We start from the raw sequence: 17,723 nt of genomic DNA, 5'->3' as shown, positions 1-17,723 counted from the left end.
CCACAAATATAGTAAACCAACACTTCATACTGAAAAAATGGCATTTTATTTAGAAAGCACACAAACCATTTGTACAGAGGAATGGAATGGTTTCATAACGGGCCATACAAATTTATTTTATTTTTTTGGAAAGGAGCCCAATGAATTATCCAGAGGTCCACTACTGAATTTCCCATTCTCAATGGAAATATTTTCTACATATCATTATAAAAATTATGTAAAGAATTTTAAAAAAGGAGACACGGTCTTTAAAAATCCGTCATCAAAAGAGTTTCATTCACTGCAGTATTGTTCCTGGATTAGTTGAAAATTGACATTAGTTTTTTAAGCCATTGTTTCTTTCCTGATAATCCGTCTCTGATGACACGTGAGCATACTTGTAAACGATGACCGCCCCTTTACTTTTGTTTTTTTCTTTAATTTTTTAGGGTGCTTGAGCGATATTCCAAGTTCTTCCATTATTGCATTAAAGGAAAGACACTGTGGACGAAGGAAAAAAAAAAAAAGTCTGATAAATATATTCTGACAATTACAATAATATTGTAATTAAAGGACCACTCAATGCAGTAGAATTACATAATTAACAAGTACAGAATAAAAAGGCAATAGCACTTACTCTGAATCTCAAATAAACAGTAGATTTTTTTTGACAAATAATTTTTTTCTCTCTAATTTTCCGGCCCCCTGTATCATGTGACAGACATCAGCCAATCACAGACTAGTATATGTATACCCTGTGAGCTTGTGCACATGCTCAGTAGGATCTTGTTCCCAAGTGTGAATATAAAAAGACTGCAAAATTTGATAATGGAAGTAAATTGCAAAGTGCCTTAAAACTGCTGCTCTATCTGAATCATAAAAATTTATTTTGAAGTGAGTGTCCCTTTAAATATATTTATCAACTTTCCCATTGCTTGAATGCTAACGACGGCTCTGAGCCGTCACAAATTTTCTCAGTCAGGTGCTAATGACAGCTCAGAGCCGTTGCTAGCACTCACCCAACTTGAGGGCAATCTGGGGGCTCCCACCTACTCCCACCCCGGGATCTGGCCTGAATAGTGAGAGGCATCACCGGGCTTCACGTTTCGAGCAGTGACATCACCCGCAATGATGTATCTCAGGCATCTAAGCAGCTACAGACCCCCAAGACCCACCTTTGGAAAGGTAATCACCTAACCTTTGATATCCAACAGTATAACTCGTGGGGATCTGGAAAAAAAAGTAAAAAATAAATATATTTAAAAACAATTAAAAAACTCCAAAAACTCAAAACCAGCTTAGCACCCAGGTGGGAAATGGCTTTGCAGCCAAAGGGTTAAAGGGACATAAACCCAAAATATTTCTTTTGTGATAGAGCATGTGATTTTAAATAACTTCCAGATTTACTTCTATTATCTAATTTGCTTTATTTTCTTAGTATTCTTGGTTGAAAAGTATACATAGGTAGGCTCAGAAGCAGCAATGCACTACTGGGAGCTAGCTGCTGATTGGTTGCTACACATATATATACCTTGTGTCATTAGCTCATCTGATATGTTCAGCTAGCTCCCAGTTGTGCATTGCTGCTCCTTCAACAAAAGATACCAAGCACATAGGATAATAGCAGTAAATTGAAAAGTTGTATAAAATTTTTGCAATGAATCATGAAAGAAACGTGAGTTTTTATGTCCCTTTAAATACATTTTGTCTACTTGTTCTTTGACTTAAAGGGACAGTCAAGTCCAAAAAAAACTTTCATGATTTAAATAGGGCATGCAATTTTAAACAACTTCCCAATTTACTTTTATCACCAATTTTGCTTTATTCTTTTGGTATTCTTAGTTAAAAGCTAAACCTAGGAGGTTCATATGCTAATTTCTTAGACCTTGAAGACTGCCTCTAATCTGAATGCATTTTGACCACTAGAGGGCATTAGTTCATGTGTTTCATATAGATAACATTGAACGCATGCACGTGAAGTGACCTAGGAGTGAGCTCTGATTGGCTAAAATGCAAGTCTGTCAAAAGAACTGAAATAAGGGGGCAGTCAGTTGAAGCTTAGATACAAGGTAATTACAGAGGTAAAACGTGTATTATTATAACTGTGTTGGTTATGCAAAACTGGGGAATGGGTAATAAAGGGATTATCTTTCTTTTTAAATAACAAAAATTCTGGTGTTGACTGTCCCTTTAACTGAAAATTCAAGGTAAATGAGGGCAAATGAAACATCATTTTTACCTTATTCACTGTAGAATGACAATGTGCAAACAACCATTTCACAAGCTAAACTACACAGTGAATGCATACAAGCCATCTTAAGTAAGCAGAGCATAATTAAGCTTAAAACAACCTTTGTGTTCATCTTCTGGAAAACTCAAAATATCTTACTGCCTCTGGTGTTTTCTACTGCACTTAAGCGCATTACCTGCACACTAACAGCCAATCAAATTCCTGATCCTAAGTAATACACTGAGGGGCCGATATAACAATGTGCGGGTAGCGGATCATGTCCGCCGCACATAAATGCCGACAGCATACACTGTCAGCATTTATCATTGTACAAACATTTCTAGTGAAATGCTTGTGCAATGCTCCCCCCTGCACATTCACGGCAGGGGGTGTCAATCAACCCGATCATATCCAATCAGGCTGATTGCTGTTCGCCGCCTCATAGGTGGTGGACGAGTTAAGGAGCAGCAGTCTTAAGATCACTGCTTCTTAACTCAAGTTTCCGACGAGCCTGAAGGCTTGCGCAGAAACAGCAGCACACGGGGCTTGTTAAATCGGCCCCTGAGAGTGCATTTTGGGGCAGTAGAATACACTAGAGGCAGAAGTATCATTCCAGATGAGGAACACAACAGCTTTTTTGTTTGTTTTGTTCTTAGATAAGTATGTTCTTCTACATTCATTTGGCATAAATTGTAATTTGATATATTATGTCCTTTTAATAAGCATAGCACACTCATAAATGATTTTATGGAGTGGAATTGTTACGTGGACACCATTAGAAATGTTATATTAATTACTGCATTATTTCTTCAGGGCTTTCTCCCTATGGGACTTATAGCGCTTTAGTGCACAGCCTTGGACTTAACCAATTAGTAGCTGTAATAAATAAAAGCTATCAGTATTACCCAGCATAGAATATGCACTGCATCTACATATACTTTTGAAAAAAAGACACATATTTGGAATCTTTAGCAAGATGCCCCATAATCCTAAAAATGCACCCCCAGAATCTTCTGTCAATAAGAATTCAGAGCCAGATTATTCCTTCTACCCATTGATTGCTGTTTGCAAAATAAGTGATTACAATCATTCTTCACATCTAAAGGAAGATGAAGCACATGACATTAATAAAAAACAAACTGATTGATCATAGCTATATAACTGATGTGATAACAAAGGATACAAATATACATATAAGAATAGGTAGTTAAAGATAAAGTCCTCCACCTTTTGATATTTAGCTTTGTGGTCATCTCTGTTAGGACTCAAAATGTTGTTTTGGTATAAAAGTGCCCTGGCCTTAAAGGGATAGGAAAGTCAAAATATAAATTGTATTATTTCGATAGAGCGTATTATTTTAAGACACTTTTAAATTCACTTCTATTTCAAATGTGCTTTGTTCTCTTGGTATCCATTGTTGAAAAATAATATGCACATATACTACACTAGTGCGAGCTAGCTGCTGATTGGTGCCTGCACACATTTGTCTCTTGTGATTGGCTAACTAGATATGTTCAGCTAGCTGCCAGCAGTGCAATAATGTTCCTTAAGCAATGAAGAACAAAAGAATGAAACAAACTTGCTAACAGAAGTAAAATGGAAAGTTGTTTGAAATTGTATGTTCCATCCGAATCATTAAAGAAAAATGTGGGGTTTCCTGTCCCTTTAATGTTATCCATCCAGTGCAGTTCTGCAGTGTACATGATCTCCTGCCTAACTCTACAGTTCTTCTAAAAGACGGACGCACAATCGAACCCACGCAATGCCAATTACACATGGAGGCACACATACTGTATATACATACACACTCACACATATTATTACATACACACTCACACATATTATTACATACACACTCACACATAAACACACACATATATGCATACACACTCACACATATTATTACACACTCACACATAAACACACACATATAGGCGCATACTCACACATATTATTACACACACACTCACACATAAACACACACATATAGGCGCATACTCATACATATTATTACATACACACTCACACATAAACACACACATATAGGCGCATACTCACACATATTATTACATACACACTGACACATAAACACACACACATAGGCGCATATTCACATATTATTACACACACACTCACACATAAACACACACATGTAGGCGCATACTCACACATATTACATACACACTCACACATAAACACACACATATAGGCTCATACTCACACATATTATTACATACACACTCACACATATTATTACATACACACTCACACATATAGGCGCATACTCACACATATTATTACACACACACTCACTCACACACACATAAACGCACACACATATAGGCGCATACTCACACATATTATTACACACACACTCACTCACACATAAACACACACATATAGGCGCATACTCATACATATATACATACACACTCACACATAAACACACACATATAGGCGCATACTCACACATATTATGACACACACACTCACACATAAACACACACATATAGGCGCATACTAACACATTATTACACTCACACATAAACACACACACATATAGGAGCATACTCACACATATTATTACACACACACTCACACATAAACACACACATATAGGCGCATACTCACACATATTATTACACACACACTCACACATAAACACACACATATAGGTGCATACTCATACATATATACATACACACTCACACATAAACACACACATATAGGCGCATACTCACACATATTATGAGACACACACTCACACATAAACACACACATATAGCCCCATACTCACGCATTATTACACACACACTTACACATAAACACACACATATAGGCGCATACTCATACATATTATGACACACACACTCACACATAAACACACACATATAGGCGCATACTCACATACATATTCCACACACACACATAAACACACACATATAGGCGCATACTCAAACATATTATGACACACACACTGACACATAAACACACACATATAGGCGCATACTCACACATATTATGACACACACACACACACATAAACACGCACATATAGGCGCATACTCACACATATTATTACACACACACTCACACATAAACACACATATAGGCGCATACTCACACATATTATTACATACACACTCACACATAAACACACACATATAGGTGCATACTCACACATATTATTACATACACACTGACACATAAACACACACATATAGGCGCATACTCACACATATTATTACACACACACTCACACATAAACACACACATATAGGCTCATACTCACACATATTATTACATACACACTCACACATAAACGCACACACATATAGGCGCATACTCACACATATTATTACACACACACTCACTCACACATAAACACACACATATAGGCGCATACTCATACATATATACATACACACTCACACATAAACACACACATATAGGCGCATACTCACACATATTATGACACACACACTCACACATAAACACACACATATAGGCGCATACTAACACATTATTACACTCACACATAAACACGCACACATATAGGAGCATACTCACACATATTATTACACACACACTCACACATAAACACACACATATAGGCGCATACTCACACATATTATTACACACACACTCACACATAAACACACACATATAGGCGCATACTCATACATATATACATACACACTCACACAAACACACACATATAGGCGCATACTCACATATATTATGACACACACACTCACACATAAACACACACATATAGCCGCATACTCACACACTTACACATAAACACACACATATAGGCGCATACTCACACATATTATGACACACACACTCACACATAAACACACACATATAGGCGCATACTCACATACATATTCCACACACACATAAACACACACATATAGGCGCATACTCACACATATTATGACACACACACTGACACATAAACACACACATATAGGCGCATACTCACACATATTATGACACACACACTCACACATAAACACACACATATAGGTGCATACTCACACATATTATGACACACACACTCACACATAAACACACACATATAGGCGCATACTCACACATGTTACACACACACACATAAACACACACATATAGGCGCATACCCACACACATATTATTACACACACACTCACACATAAACACACACATATAGGCGCATACTCACACATATTACACACACTCACACATAAACACACATAGAGGCGCATACTCACACATATTATTACATACACACACATAAACACACACATATAGGCGCATACTCACATACATATTACACACACACACACACACATAAACAAACACATATAGGCGCATACTCACACATATTATTACACACACACTCACACAAACACACACATATAGGCGCATACTCACTATTACACACACACACATATAGGCGCATACTCACACATATTATTACATACACACTCACACATAAACACACACATATAGGCGCATACTCACTATTACACACACACATATAGGCGCATACTCACACATATTATTACATACACACTCACACATAAACACACATATATAGGCGCATACTCACACATAAACACACACACTCACACTCACACATAAACACACACATATAGGCGCATACTCACACATATTATTACACACACACACATAAACACACACATATAGGCGCATACTCACACATATTATTACACACACACACATAAACACACACATATAGGCGCATACACACACATTATTACAAACACACACATAAACACACACATATAGGCGCATACTCACACATATTATTACACACACACACATAAACACACACATATAGGCGCATACTCACACATATTATTAAACACACACACACATAAACACACACATATAGGCGCATTCTCACACATATTATTACACAAACTCACACATAAACACACACATATAGGCACATGCTCACACATATTATTAAACACACTTACACATAAACACACACATATAGGCGCATACTCACACATATTATTACATATACTCACACATAAACACACACATATAGGCGCATACTCACACGTATTATTACATACACACTCACACATAAACACACACATATGGGCGCATACTCACACATATTATTACACACACACTCACACATAAACACACACATATAGGTGCATACTCACACATATTATTACACACACTCACACATAAACACACACAGATAGGCGCATACTCACACATATTATTACACACACTCACACATAAACACCGACATATAGGCGCATACTCACACATATTATTACACACACACTCACACATAAACACACACATATAGGCGCATACTCACACATATTATTACACACACTCACACATAAACACACACATATAGGCGCATACTCACACATATTATTACATACACACTCACACATAAACACACACATATAGGCGCATACTCACACATAAACACACACATATAGGCGCATACTCACACATATTATTACATACACACTCACACATAAACACAAACATATAGGCTCATACTTACACACATATTATTACACACACACACTCACACATAAACACACACATATAGGCGCATTATCACACATATTATTACATACACACTCACACATAAACACACAAATAGAGGCTCATACTTACACACATATTATTACATTCACACTAACACATAAACACACACATATAGGCGCATACTCACACATATTATTATAAACACACACATATAGGCGCATACTTACATACATATTACACACACACACACACATATAGGTGCATACTCACACATATTATTACATACACACTAACACATAAACACACACATATAGGCGCATACTCACACATATTATTATAAACACACATATATAGGCGCATACTTACATACATATTACACACACACACATAGGCGCATACTCACACATATTATTACACACACACACACTTACACATAAGCACACACATATAGGCGCATACTCACACATATTATTACACACACACACACACTTACACATAAACACACACATATAGGCGCATACTCACACACATATTATTAACACACACCTGCAAATAAACACACACATTTAGGCGCATACTCACACACATATTACACACACACCTGCACATAAACACACACATTTAGGCGCATACTCACACATATAATTACACACTTATATATACACACATACATAAACACACACACATATATTTGCATACTCACACACATATAATTACTCACACATAGACACAAACATTAGGACATGTTAGGCCGGTTATATTTATATATAGAAAACAGCACTAAGTGAACTGTGAAATTAAACATAATCGGTTCAACTGCAACACAATTAGCATTCTACAATTCGAATCCCATTAATTCCCCCTTTCTCCCTTTCCTGTTTTTCCTTCAAATTGCACCTTTAATAAATATGTATAGACACATTACCACATTAACTCTCTTTTTGTGAAACTCTTTTTACAAACAAAAACTATTTACTTTTATATATAAACCCTAAACCGTATCAGAAGTGGATGGGAAGATCCCTAAATGCCTCCAAATTTAAATAATAACAAAAATACAGAACTCCATTTGTTAGTGTCTCTTAGATTATTATGCTGTAGTCCCAGTGAGTACTTTCTTACAACACAGTCCTTTCCCTCTCTATGTGGAAAAGCTGCACTGTGCAGTACAAAATGAATATGTTTCACTTAAACAACCAGGTTTTTCCTCACCTTGCATGCCCCCCTTTAACCCCCTATGCATAAATATATGGCTCAGGACTTGATACATTTCTCATAACCAGAAGTTCTTGGGCCCCCATAATAAGAATATTTACAAAATATATTACAACACCTCATGGCTGCCAGAAGGTCTATACAGGGAATAAAGAGCAGGCCTTGAAAATTTAGAGACCAGCCCTATTTTCCACTGACTCAGAATAATGTGCACACCCCATTTTTCTCAAAGAAGATTACTGGAATACTCCCCCCCCCCCCAATATTTAAAATCAGAATTATATTATATTAGTTTGTATTTTAAAAAGTGCCAAATTTTGTATATATAGGCACCCTCTAACCCAATACATCCATTAATCACCCCTTTAAAAGTAGTTTTGCAGCCCACCGGGAAATCTCTTGGTATCCTGGTAGGCCAATCTGGCCTTGGCTGCCAGAGAGTGTTACTATGTGGTATTTTATGAGATATAACGCATTTTTCCCATCCATAATATAATTTAATGTTTTGGAGTTTCTTCATATCTTTTGAGCACCTCTACTATTATTATGGACTTCATTTTTTTTTTCACAAATACACCACAAAATTGTTGGAAGCTACTTTAGAGGATGCACCCCTGCAGAAATCTCACTCTCAATTTTGTTTTGCTTGAGTACACAACTCCCTCCTGTTGAAGCAAGCTTTGGATTTCTTGGGAGCAGAGGTGTTAATTTGTCAGCTGTATTGATAGCTTAAAAAGGAGGGAGTTATGCAGTCAAGAAGAACAATGATAACAGACTCAGCAGTACTCCTCTTAGCCCCCACACGCAATGAGTGTGAGAGACAGAAATTATTGCAGTCACCTGTGTGGGAAAATTAGCCTCTGGAAATTTTTTGCACCTCATGTACACATAGATCAAAAGGAGTCAGCTTTATGTCACCTCTATTCTCTGCCTGCCTATATGCATCCTCTGCCTGCCTATATGCATCCTCTGCCTGCCTATATGCATCCTCTGCCTGCCTATATGTATCCTCTGCCTGCCTATATGTATCCTCTGCCTGCCTATATGAATGCTAGCTGTTAGCAGGGGATTATTGCTTGACAACACTTACAGTCTGTGTAGGATCCCAGCTTCAGTGATCTATCCAGTGTGCTCCTAGGTTGCGCTATATCAAGAAGTCCATAAGAGAGCGCTGTGTGGCTGCATGGGAACAGTTTCACAGCAAGCTGAGCTCGCTTTTAATTTACACCTATCACCTGAGGTTTTTAAGCCCTGGCTACTAGGGAAAACTTCTATGTGTGCGCCAGCAGTGCCTCTAGTGCTCCAGGCAGTTGTCGGTACAGCCACCCCTAAAAACAACCCTGCTGAATATTACATTTGAATATTGATTCCTATAGACCTACATTGAAGTCTTGATAATACAAATTTTAATTCAACAAACTTAAAACCAACCTTTTTTCTATGCAAACAGTTATTTTTCACAAATGCACAGCAACTTTTAACATTTTGTGTCCTTAGCTTGGGTGACTATAAAATTAGCAATTGGCACCTTTTCTGCAGCTATATTACAGTATGCATTAGCTATCTTGTTTGAAATTTGTAGCTGGATTTTTCTCAACATCACAGTTCCAAAAAATACCTAACAAAAAAAACTGCAACTGTATTCAAACTACAATATATAAAATAACGCACGTACACCCAAACACTTTGAAATAACACTATATGGCCAAAAGTGTGGACACTACCCTACTAATTATTGAGTTGAGGTGTTTTAGCCACACCCTCTGCTAACAGGTACATAGTCATGACATTTCCATAGACAAACAATGGCAGTACAACTGCTCAGTGACTTTAAAGTTGGCAGTGTCATAGGATGCTATTTTTGCCACAAGTCAGTTTGTGAACTTTCTGTCCTTCTAGATCTGCTTTGGTCAACTGTAAGTGCTATTACCGTTAAATGGAATTGTCTAGGTGTAACAACAGCCAAACCATGAAGTGATAGACCACACAAGCTCACTGAGTGGGGCTGGTGGGTTCTGAAGCAGGAAGTATGTACAAATTACCAATCATTTGTTGCATCACTCACTATAGAGTTCAAAACTGCCTCTGCAGACCACATCAGCACAAACTGTACACAAGCCTCACATGTACAATGTCAAGCGTTAGGTGGAGTGCTGTAAAGCTCATTGCTTCTGGACCCTGCAGTAGTGAAAATGCAATATCTGGAGTGAAGAATTCTGTTTCACTATCTGGCAATCTGTTGGTGGATACCAGGAAAACGCTACCTACCACAATGCATAGTATTTGCTGTAAAGTTTGGTGGAGGATGGATAATGTTCTGGGGCATTTAGTTCCAGGGAAGGGTCATCTTTATGCTACAGGATGCAAAGACATTTAAGACAGTTAGGTAATCAGAAATTTGTGTGACTGTTTACGTAAGGCCCTTTTGCCTGTTCCAATTCCTGTGTACGGAAACTGGAGAAGCCTGCACAGAGCCCTGACCTCAACCCCATTGAAAACCTGTCGAATGTACTGAAATGCCGACTGTGAGACAGACCTTCCCATCCAACATCAGCGCCTGACCTCACAAATACTATTTTGGCAGAATTCGGCACAAATTCCCACAGACACACCAAAATCTTGTGGAAAGAGCCACAAAGGTGGTGTGGGGAAAGCAACTCCATATTAATGCCAACGGTTTTGGAATTGGATGTCCAGCAAACTTATATAGGTGTGATGATCAGGTGTCCACATACTTGTGGCCATATGTTGTGTGAGTAATATGGGATTTATGTACTTTCAAGGTGAAGTTATTGTTCCCTTTTCATAATGCCCTTATTGTTTCTATTAAATAATATTGAACATAAATAGAAAAATTACAATAATGATGTTTTAGCATTATAAGCTACTTAATGTATATTAAGAATGCCAAGGGAAAATGCAAATGGAACAGTAACTAACTCAACCACAAGGCTAAACATAATGTAACATGACTGAGTCGAAGATCACATTATTCAATATACAGAATCCTTAAGTGAAATAACTATGGTAAATAAAATGATGCAGCAGAAATTGAAAGAAAATAATTCTATATGTTGAAGGTCACTACTTATATTTAACAGCATTTTTAATATTTTCTGTGTTTTCTTTTTTTAAAATTTGTTCATGATTACCTTAAAAGCAGTGTATCTGTTCCTTTTTTAACAGATAATTATCCCACACATATGGAATTGTCTAAATTTGATATTGCTAAAATATTACATACTTTTTCAGATGTGGTGTTTAGCTTGTCATACTTTTTAAAGGGACTGTAATATTAAATGTTTAATTATGAGCAGTAAAAAAACAACAAAAAACTTTGCACAATTTGTTTGTTATTTCTTTCTTTCATGTAATTAGCAAGAGTCCATGAGCTAGTGACGTATGGGATATACATTCCTACCAGGAGGGGCAAAGTTTCCCAAACCTCAAAATGCCTATAAATACACCCCTCACCACACCCACAAATCAGTTTTACAAACTTTGCCTCCTATGGAGGTGGTGAAGTAAGTTTGTGCTAGATTCTACGTTGATATGCGCTCCGCAGCAGGTTGGAGCCCGGTTTTCCTCTCAGCGTGCAGTGAATGTCAGAGGGATGTGAGGAGAGTATTGCCTATTTGAATTCAATGATCTCCTTCTACGGGGTCTATTTCATAGGTTCTCTGTTATCGGTCGTAGAGATTCATCTCTTACCTCCCTTTTCAGATCGACGATATACTCTTATATATACCATTACCTCTACTGATTCTCGTTTCAGTACTGGTTTGGCTTTCTACTACATGTAGATGAGTGTCCTGGGGTAAGTAAGTCTTATTTTCTGTGACACTCTAAGCTATGGTTGGGCACTTTTATATAAAGTTCTAAATATATGTATTCAAACATTTATTTGCCTTGACTCAGGATGTTCAAAACATTCCTTATTTCAGAGAGTCAGTTTCATATTTGGGATAATGCATATGAATAAAAAAATTTCTTACCTTAAAATTTGACTTTTTTCCCTGTGGGCTGTTAGGCTCGCGGGGGCTGAAAATGCTTCATTTTATTGCGTCATTCTTGGCGCAGACTTTTTTGGCGCAAATTTTTTTTTCTGTTTCCGGCGTCATACGTGTCGCCGGAAGTTGCGTAATTTTTTACTTTTTTTTGCGTCAAAAGTGTCGGTGTTCCGGATGTGGCGTCATTTTTGGCGCCAAAAGCATTTAGGCGCCAAATAATGTGGGTGTCTTTTTTGGCGCTTAAAAATATGGGCGTCACTATTGTCTCCACATTATTTAAGTCTCATTATTTATTGCTTCTGGTTGCTAGAAGCTTGTTCACTGGCATTTTTTTCCCATTCCTGAAACTGTCATTTAAGGAATTTGATCAATTTTGCTTTATATGTTGTTTTTTCTATTACATATTGCAAGATGTCCCAGATTGACACGGAGTCAGAAGATACTTCTGGAAAAACGCTGCCTGGTGCTGGATCGACCAAAGTTAAGTGTATCTGCTGTAAACTTGTGGTATCTGTTCCTCCAGCTGTTGTTTGTAATGAATGTCATGACAAACTTGTTAATGCAGATAATATTTCCTTTAGTAATGTTACATTACCTGTTGCTGTTCCGTCAACATCTAATACTCAGAGTGTTGCTGTTAACATAAGAGATTTTGTTTCTAAATCCATTAAGAAGGTCATGTCTGTTATTCCTCCTTCTAGTCAACGTAAAAGGTCTTTTAAAACTTCTCATTTTTCAGATGAATTTTTAAATGAACATCATGATTCTGATTCTGATAATGGTTCCTCTGGTTCAGAGGATTCTGTCTCAGAGGTTGATGCTGATAAATCTTCATATTTATTCAAAATGGAATTTATTCGTTCTTTACTTAAAGAAGTCTTAATTGCATTAGAAATAGAGGATTCTGGTCCTCTTGATACTAAATCTAAACGTTTAAATAAGGTTTTTAAATCTCCTGTAGTTATTCCAGAAGTTTTTCCTGTCCCTGATGCTATTTCTGAAGTAATCTCCAGGGAATGGAATAATTTGGGTAATTCATTTACTCCTTCTAAACGTTTTAAGCAATTATATCCTGTGCCATCTGACAGATTAGAGTTTTGGGACAAAATCCCTAAAGTTGATGGGGCTATCTCTACTCTTGCTAAACGTACTACTATTCCTACGGCAGATAGTACTTCCTTTAAGGATCCTTTAGATAGGAAGATTGAATCCTTTCTAAGAAAAGCTTACTTATGTTCAGGTAATCTTCTTAGACCTGCTATATCTTTAGCGGATGTTGCTGCAGCTTCAACTTTTTGGTTAGAAGCTTTAGCGCAACAAGTAACAGATCATAATTCTCATAGCATTGTTAATCTTCTTCAACATGCTAATAACTTTATTTGTGATGCCATCTTTGATATCATTAGAGTTGATGTCAGGTATATGTCTCTAGCTATTTTAGCTAGAAGAGCTTTATGGCTTAAAACTTGGAATGCTGATATGTCTTCTAAGTCAACTTTGCTTTCCCTTTCTTTCCAGGGTAATAAATTATTTGGTTCTCAGTTGGATTCTATTATCTCAACTGTTACTGGAGGGAAAGGAACTTTTTTACCACAGGATAAAAAATCTAAAGGTAAATTTAGGTCTGATAATCATTTTCGTTCCTTTCGTCACAATAAGGAACAAAAGCCTGATCCTTCACCCACAGGAGCGGTATCAGTTTGGAAACCATCTCCAGTCTGGAATAAATCCAAGCCTTTTAGAAAACCAAAGCCAGCTCCCAAGTCCACATGAAGGTGCGGCCCTCATTCCAGCCCAGCTGGTAGGGGGCAGATTACGTTTTTTCAAAGAAATTTGGATCAATTCTGTTCACAATCTTTGGATTCAGAACATTGTTTCAGAAGGGTACAGAATTGGCTTCAAGATAAGGCCTCCGGCAAAGAGATTTTTTCTTTCCCCTGTCCCAGTAAATCCAGCGAAAGCTCAAGCATTTCTGAAATGTGTTTCAGATCTAGAGTTGGCTGGAGTAATTATGCCAGTTCCAGTTCTGGAACAGGGGCTGGGGTTTTATTCAAATCTCTTCATTGTACCAAAGAAGGAGAATTCCTTCAGACCAGTTCTGGATCTAAAAATATTGAATCGTTATGTAAGGATACCAACATTCAAAATGGTAACTATAAGGACTATCCTGCCTTTTGTTCAGCAAGGGCATTATATGTCCACAATAGATTTACAGGATGCATATCTGCATATTCCGATTCATCCAGATCACTATCAGTTTCTGAGATTCTCTTTCCTAGACAAGCATTACCAGTTTGTGGCTCTGCCGTTTGGCCTAGCAACAGCTCCAAGAATTTTTACAAAGGTTTTCGGTGCCCTTCTGTCTGTAATCAGAGAACAGGGTATTGTGGTATTTCCTTATTTGGACGATATCTTGGTACTTGCTCAGTCTTCACATTTAGCAGAATCTCATACGAATCGACTTGTGTTGTTTCTTCAAGATCATGGTTGGAGGATCAATTTACCAAAAAGTTCATTGATTCCTCAGACAAGGGTAACCTTTTTAGGTTTCCAGATAGATTCAGTGTCCATGACTCTGTCTCTGACAGACAAGAGACATCTAAAATTTATCTCAGCTTGTCGAAACCTTCAATCACAATCATTCCCTTCGGTAGCCTTATGCATGGAAATTCTAGGTCTTATGACTGCTGCATCGGACGCGATCCCCTTTGCTCGTTTTCACATGCGACCTCTTCAGCTCTGTATGCTGAACCAGTGGTGCAGGGATTACACAAAGATATCTCAATTAATATCTTTAAAACCGATTGTACGAAACTCTCTGATGTGGTGGACAGATCACCATCGTTTAGTTCAGGGGGTTTCTTTTGTTCTTCCGACCTGGACTGTAATTTCAACAGATGCAAGTCTGACAGGTTGGGGAGCTGTTTGGGGGTCTCTGAAAGCACAAGGGGTTTGGGAATCTCAGGAGGTGAGATTACCAATCAATATTTTGGAACTCCGTGCAATTTTCAGAGCTCTTCAGTCATGGCCTCTTCTAAAGAGAGAATCGTTCATTTGTTTTCAGACAGACAATGTCACAACTGTGGCATACATCAGTCATCAAGGAGGGACTCACAGTCCTCTGGCTATGAAAGAAGTATCTCGAATACTGATATGGGCGGAATCCAGCTCCTGTCTAGTTTCTGATGTTCATATCCCAGGTATAGACAATTGGGAAGCGGATTATCTCAGTCGCCAAACGTTACATCCGGGCGAATGGTCTCTTCACCCAGAGGTATTTCTTCAGATTGTTCAAATGTGGGGACTTCCAGAAATAGATCTGATGGCTTCTCATCTAAACAAGAAACTTCCCAGGTATCTGTCCAGATCCAGGGATCCTCAGGCGGAAGCAGTGGATGCATTGTCACTTCCTTGGAAGTATCATCCTGCCTATCTCTTTCCGCCTCTAGTTCTTCTTCCAAGAGTAATCTCCAAGATTCTGAAGGAATGCTCGTTTGTTCTGCTGGTGGCTCCAGCATGGCCTCACAGGTTTTGGTATGCGGATCTTGTCCGGATGGCCTCTTGCCAACCGTGGACTCTCCCGTTAAGACCAGACCTTCTGTCGCAAGGTCCTTTTTTCCATCAGGATCTCAAATCCTTAAATTTAAAGGTATGGAGATTGAACGCTTGATTCTTAGTCAAAGAGTTTTCTCTGACTCTGTGATTAATACTATGTTACAGGCTTGTAAATCTGTATCTAGAAAGATATATTATAGAGTCTGGAAGACTTACATTTCTTGGTGTCTTTCTCATCATTTTTCCTGGCATTCTTTTAGAATTCCAAGAATTTTACAGTTTCTTCAGGATGGTTTGGATAAAGGTTTGTCTGCAAGTTCTTTGAAAGGACAAATCTCTGCTCTTTCTGTTCTTTTTCACAGAAAGATTGCTAATCTTCCTGATATTCATTGTTTTGTACAAGCTTTGGTAAGTATAAAACCTGTCATTAAGTCAATCTCTCCTCCTTGGAGTTTGAATTTGGTTCTGGGGGCTCTTCAAGCTCCTCCGTTTGAACCTATGAATTCGCTGGATATTAAATTACTTTCTTGGAAAGTTTTGTTTCTTTTGGCCATCTCTTCTGCTAGAAGAGTTTCTGAATTATCTGCTCTTTCTTGTGAGTCTCCTTTTCTGATTTTTCATCAGGATAAGGCGGTGTTGCGAACTTCTTTTAAATTTTTACCTAAGGTTGTGAATTCTAACAACATTAGTAGAGAAATTGTGGTTCCTTCATTGTGTCCTAATCCTAAGAATTCTAAGGAGAGATCATTGCATTCTTTGGATGTAGTTAGAGCTTTGAAATATTATGTTGAAGCTACTAAGAATTTCCGAAAGACTTCTAGTCTATTTGTTATCTTTTCCGGTTCTAGGAAAGGTCAGAAGGCCTCTGCCATTTCTTTGGCATCTTGGTTAAAATCTTTAATTCATCTTGCTTATGTCGAGTCGGGTAAAACTCCGCCTCAAAGGATTACAGCTCATTCTACTAGGTCAGTTTCTACTTCCTGGGCGTTTAGGAATGAAGCTTCGGTTGATCAGATTTGCAAAGCAGCAACTTGGTCTTCTTTGCATACTTTTACTAAATTCTACCATTTTGATGTGTTTTCTTCTTCTGAAGCAGTTTTTGGTAGAAAAGTACTTCAGGCAGCTGTTTCAGTTTGATTCTTCTGCTTATAATTTCAGTTTTTTTCATTATAAGATTTAAACTTTATTTTGGG

At 37.7% G+C, this 17,723-nt stretch overlaps 1 protein-coding gene across 1 annotated transcript in view; it reads right to left on the bottom strand.

Moving 5' to 3' along the window:
- Nucleotides 1-390: 390 nt before the first annotated feature.
- GRIK1 (glutamate ionotropic receptor kainate type subunit 1) overlaps nt 391-17,723 on the bottom strand; it is an 847,144-nt gene continuing 829,811 nt past the window's right edge. Inside the window, exon 19 of the mRNA XM_053705180.1 lies at nt 391-480. The gene's annotated coding sequence lies outside the window, so the exon portion shown is untranslated. The remainder of the gene's footprint in view (nt 481-17,723) is intronic.

The sequence above is a fragment of the Bombina bombina genome, chromosome 3 (genome assembly GCF_027579735.1).
Source record: "Bombina bombina isolate aBomBom1 chromosome 3, aBomBom1.pri, whole genome shotgun sequence".
NCBI classification, from domain to species: Eukaryota; Metazoa; Chordata; class Amphibia; order Anura; family Bombinatoridae; genus Bombina; species Bombina bombina.
The sequence above is the reverse complement of the archived record's forward strand: the minus strand, read 5'-3'. Positions and strand labels throughout refer to the sequence as shown.